Genomic DNA, 6000 nt, shown 5'->3' on the forward strand with positions numbered 1-6000 from the left:
GTCAGGTATCATGGCCACAACTGATGCCTTGCTTAGTCCCCAAGTGTTTGCACGTAACACTCTGGATCTAAACTTTCAAGGAAAAAAAGTTTCCAGCTCTTTTGGATACTAAGTTAATGCTTAGTACGTATATTCTTTCTATTTACTGCTGAAATCAGTAACATTAGGAGGTATTAATGTTCCCATCCATTCCCCAGCAGCTGAACATTAACACTGAAATTATATAATGACTACTTAAATGTCATCTTCCTCTTCCCCCCCCCTAACAATTAAAGTAAAAAAAAAAAAAAATAAGAAAGCTAATACCATGAAGGAGTGTTCATCTTATGAACGGAAATGAAGGAACCCTGGTCTTACATACCCAGGAATGGGGTCAGGAGGGTTGCTTTTATTTTCTTCAGTAGCATAACTTTTCCCCAGTTGCAGAATGGAGTTTTGCCTACCTTTGACAGACATTTACAAGTTCTCTGATGAAAAATATTCTACCTAAATACTCTTCCAAACCTGTCTCTTAAAGTGACTGCAAAGGTGAACCTCTGTCAAGGATAGGTCTGTTCTTTATACCCACTCCTCTTACATGCTAAACAAATAATTTTTTTCACATTCTCTCCTGACAGCACTGCCTTTCCTAAATTCCAGTGGAAGGTAGATGACTTCCCTAACCACTTATTGTTTTAAATAATGCCAGCAAAACCTCTTTTGTGCTAGGTGTAACTGGGAGCTCATAAATATGAATCCACCTCTTCCTTATTGCTCCCCAAATAATGATGTGTTGCCTGAGGTGTACAATTCTTCAGGAAAATTTTCTGATTTGATTAAAGAGAATGGAAAGGCCTTAACAAGCTTGTTTATCTGGTTTGTCTGTTTACCTATTTATCATTGTTAAACCAAGGGGCATAGTTTTTCAGTTTGGAACTCCGCATGTTAATTCACTGTCTAATATAACCACACTGTCATGCCCAGTATCATGCAAATCACATCATTAGCACACATCTTCTTAGTGTACTGTTAGTCAGCATGCATGCTGCAAGCTTTAGAAGACCAAATTCTCTTTCCCTTCGTCATCAGCGAGCTTTCAAGTTCTAGCAATCTGTTATGTCACTCGTTTTCAAATTACCAAGGAATCTTCATAAGTAGACAAAACTTGCATGGTTCAAATAAAAGTCAAGCGGGGAAAAAATAAACTAAAACTGAGCCTTCTCAAAAGGAAAATCTGTTTCCACTTAAGCGCAGGAGGTCTTTACAGAAAGGATCTAATCTTCTTGAATTCACTGCTCCAGAAATATACCAAGAGGTTCTTCAAGGCTTTCTGTTCTACTATTTTTGGTACAAAGATGATGGTAAATATAACAGATAACAGCATTTCCTCTCTCAGCGCAAACTTGCAGAATTATCTTCACCACAATAAATAAATAAATAAAATCTTTATGTAACTATGGAATTAAGCTACTCTAGACTTTTTTACTGTAGTGCAATATGTTAAGCTTAGATGCATAGGGTTGACTGGATCTAGAAAAAGCTACCCTGAGCCAAAAACTGTCCTACACCTTCTCTTCAGATTGTACTGTGATTTTTTGTATGGGAGTTTGTCATGCAGCCTTTGAATTGGTATATCAAATGTATGTGAGGTAAGAGCCACCTCTGTATCTGCATGGAATGGTAATGAGCGTTCTAGATCTTCATATACAAGAAAGCTCTTAAAAACATAACAAAGATAAACATTTAACTGTGATGTAGCTGCAAATTCATCTAGTCTTCTTTCTTTACTAGTTCTTATGTAGAAAGAAAAGGGGAAAGAAGAGGAGCTTCAATCTGTTGCAGATCTCAGTCTACTTCTGCTATGGATATTCTCTGGAGGGCAAGTTCTCACATGTACATTTTACCTGTCTCTGCCTGTTAACAGTATACTTATATATTTATTTTAAAAACTATTACATCACTTCCATTATTCCTGAGAAACACTTACACTGAAATTAAGCTAACATTTTTATCATTTTATATTTGTGCTGAAAATATCACTTTTATAGATCCAATGATTAAAATCACAGGAAGGGGAAGATCATGATTAGCATCAGCAAAGTTTCAGATACTTCTCGGAGAAGAATTTCACCTTGGAATGCAAAAGAACAAGTACTGGAAACAACTGTCTGCTAGTTCAACTTTTCTGAAGCCCAGATGATTAGATCAGCAGACAGCCTGTTGTTTCCAAAACAGAGGGAAAATAAAGTTGTATAGCAAATTTTTCCTAGTTAACTGTTGTAAAACACCACGAATGGGCATCACTGGATTTGTTTTGAAGATTTTTAAGTATCTCAGGTGGTCAAAAGAGCAAAGTAAAAAGCACACTGTGTCTTGTCGTAGTTCAATCCTAAATGTCTAACTTGGCTATAGATTACAAGGAGACAAAAGCTAAGTGCTGCAGTCTAGAACTCTGTAGCTGGAAAGTAAGATGATTATTGCCATAAATTATTCCAAATTCCAAAGGCATACCGAACAAAACTTTATGGAAAGCTATGACCAAATAAACAAAAAAGAGAGAAAAAGTTATTTGTGCTGGTAAGAAAACTGAGCTCCTACTGTGTTTCATAGATCATGATTTCTAGACACAGACTGTCAATAAAGCATTTAGTCGCCACTGAAGGGACAGAAGGATCTTGGATCTTTTTCAGAAGAGCTCTAAGAGCAGTGTCCAGTCATTGTTTTTTGTCTGTTCGACAACTTCAGAAACTTTTTGGAGTATTTTTTTTTTTTTTTTTTTTTTTGTAATGGTCTCTTTTCTATACCTTTCTAAAAGAATATCAGATTCCCTTCAAGATGTCCTGATTAATGTTGTTTAGTTCAAATGTTGTCTAGAGAGTGAGAAATGACATCAACATCAGTCGTATAATAAAATGAGAACAGGGAGACTTCCTGATTCGAATGGGAGATCCAGAATTGAGGACAAATGTGAAAATTCTATGTCTTAATATTCTGCTAGGAGAAGAAGGGTTAATTGGCAGTGGTGCAGTGCACCAAAAGTACTGATGCTATGAGTTATGGAATAGGAAAAGGAAATTTTACCTCATTATGTAAAGGGAATTTTGTTTTGAGCCCTCATAATATGTGCATAATTCCATTTTGCAAAAAGCTTCCTGATGACTGGCTTGTGATGTTACAGTACCTAGTGAATAAGGTATGAAGGTGCATGGTCTTATTACGAATAAGGCTGTAAATATTGATTCTGGTCTTCAGAAAACAGTTACAGCCAAGATGGTTACCAACCTACAATACAGGTCCACTCCCCAGCTTTTCTATGGCTAAACTAAGGCTATTTCGATGCCTTAGTTTTCCATTTGTAATGACTCACCATGAGTCAGGAGTGAATGACTCAGACATTATGGACAGTGCAGCTACTATGGATTGAAATCAGAGCCAGCTTGATAGGTACCTGCATGGCATTTCCCAGAATATACAGGAGCCCTGAGGACTAGCAGTTAAGTGCAATGCAGTTCATGCAAGTCTGCTATAATTTCCCCTTTGCCTGAAATTGGCTCCTGCATCCATGCAGTTATAACCTTTAAACATCTGAACAATGAAAATTACAGTATTTCTTCTCTGATTCATTTCATCTGTAAAGCTTTTCAGGCAACGAAATGAGTTACAGTCTGTTATAATTGATTTTGTTTTCCATAAACTACATGGCATTCTAGTGTACCAATGGGGTCCTTTCAAATTGCCATCTATCCCCATTACCTCTTGCTGCTGAGTTTTGACATTCTCTTCCATTTCTGCAATTCCTTAAAAATTTCAAATGTTGTGATGTAACTTAGATACCTTTGTCTAACTGCAGCAATCATAAGCATCTAGATACCACTAAACTTCCTTCCTAAAAGTTCAAAAATGTGTGAACTGAGGTGAACATCCTGTAAAGAAATGATTGCTTTTATTTGCCTAACAATTTATGCCTATCAGTATATACCATGTGGTTCACAACTTTACAAAAGCCAAAAAAAGCAGATGGTCTACGTTTCATCTTCATGCCCTCTCCACATCAATATGTTGGTGAGAATCTCTTCCTGCACGTGACCTCTCCCACCAAACCACTAACATGCTGAAGACAGGTTGCATAATACCTGCCTGTATCAAACTTACTCAGTGGCCTGCAGTCTAAGGCTGTTACTCCAAATTTTCATATTGTGAATTATCGTTTGCATTAAACACAGGAAGAAATGGAAAGCCACCCTAATATAAAACTGAAACACCAGTTTTTGGAAACTAAATGTGAAATGCCATTTGACTGCATGCATCACCCCAACAAGGCATTTAACTGGGCAAATTCGTAACACATCTGTCCTTGTGGACATAGATATGAATAATACTCTAAAGGTAAGTAATTGTCCAAACACTTAATAAATTTACCTCTTTCAGATCCAAAACTACAGTACACCAATCTCCACTGTTAGCAGGAAGTGTGTGTTTTCTTTTTACACCACTGGGTGATATTTGGCGGACCCACATGTACAACCTCTCCCACTGGGTTACAAAATGCTGCTCTCATTGTGGTCTTGGTGTCCAGGTTTCCCTGCAGGCCTGTAATAAAGTACATTATGGTTAGTTATAGGTGACCACAAAACAGTAACTCAATTTTGAATATTAACTTTACAGCTGAAACAACTTCCCAATATGAGACAGGATGAAAAATACAAGTAGCATTGAACCCTAATTTTATTAAGATTGGATTGAAGTTATTTCTTACAATGATGCATTCCTGAGCTTCCATTAGTTGGTTGAGTGACCTCTAATCTCATCTCTCTAGCACAAATTTTAAAAAGCTTCTTACTTTGCATAGTAGAAAAAACTACATACAGCAGCACTGCCACCTTCTGCTTGTTTGCTTTCATGCATGCAAGTAGTAGGTTTACACTGAGGACAGGTAAAATGCGTTTTTTGACTAGTAGGTACCTGAAGCGATAATGTTGTCACCTAAGACGCAGGGAAAACACAAGTCTACAGTTCCACAGATGTGTTTTTTTTTCCACATGTAAATTTTGTCTGGGCAGAAAATAGGGCTTCACACATTTGTCCAGGATTTCTAATACAACATAATCCATCCAGAGCAATAGCTCAAAAATCCCAGGACAATGTATATATTTGTGTACTTGTGCTGTCCACAAGGACTATATAAGACCTGATGATTATGCTGCACATTTGAACAGATGTAATACGTTCCTTGCAGTCTGCACAAGTGCAACAAGTCCAAACCAGGAATGATCCATGTGCACAGGACAAATTCAGTTCACTTGGGGTATATTTGATCATCTTGTTTCTGCTTGTTCTATCACTACCTGCCTGTGTAAAAAGTCATTATCCTTTTTTTTTATAAGCTCCCTTTAGTTGGGAGCTTCACATCTTAATTGTTTTTTCTTCTTAAGAGTTGTAGTTATTAGTATTGTAGTTCGATATAGCAATCTCTGCTTTACTCAAGACTTTGATAAACCAAGTTGCATTGATAACTAACCTTTCCCTGACAATAAGCATGATAATACTGATGCATACAAAGGTGGTTGCCTAAGATGGCTCTTCCCTTCCCCAGAACCACAGTTTCATTATTCTCTCTCTTGGACCTGTATTTATTGATAAGAACAAAATAAGAATTAATAAAACATTAGGAGATACTGTAGAAGAGCCTCTGTTGATTACTAGCCCAAGCCCCTGAGGGGTAAGATATGTTAACTTAAATCCATTTTGCTAGTGAGGTCTCAATTCACACTCAGTTAATTGGCCTGTTTTGCAGGATTTAACCTGGTGGCATAAGAACCTCGAAATACGATTAGAGATGCAGGAGAGATTAGCGCAGGCAGGAGAGTTGAAGCCTTTTTCTCCATCTCCATTGGTGAGTCAGTGTAAAGACAGAACTACACGGACATCAGGAAATCAGTACTTCACTCTTCCTCAGAATGCCTGTTCCTGATATTTTCTGCCTTGTATTCAGCAAGGTGCCAGTTTTGAGATCTCATTCTG

The sequence above is a fragment of the Aythya fuligula genome, chromosome 5 (assembly GCF_009819795.1).
Source record: "Aythya fuligula isolate bAytFul2 chromosome 5, bAytFul2.pri, whole genome shotgun sequence".
Lineage (NCBI taxonomy): Eukaryota > Metazoa > Chordata > Aves > Anseriformes > Anatidae > Aythya > Aythya fuligula.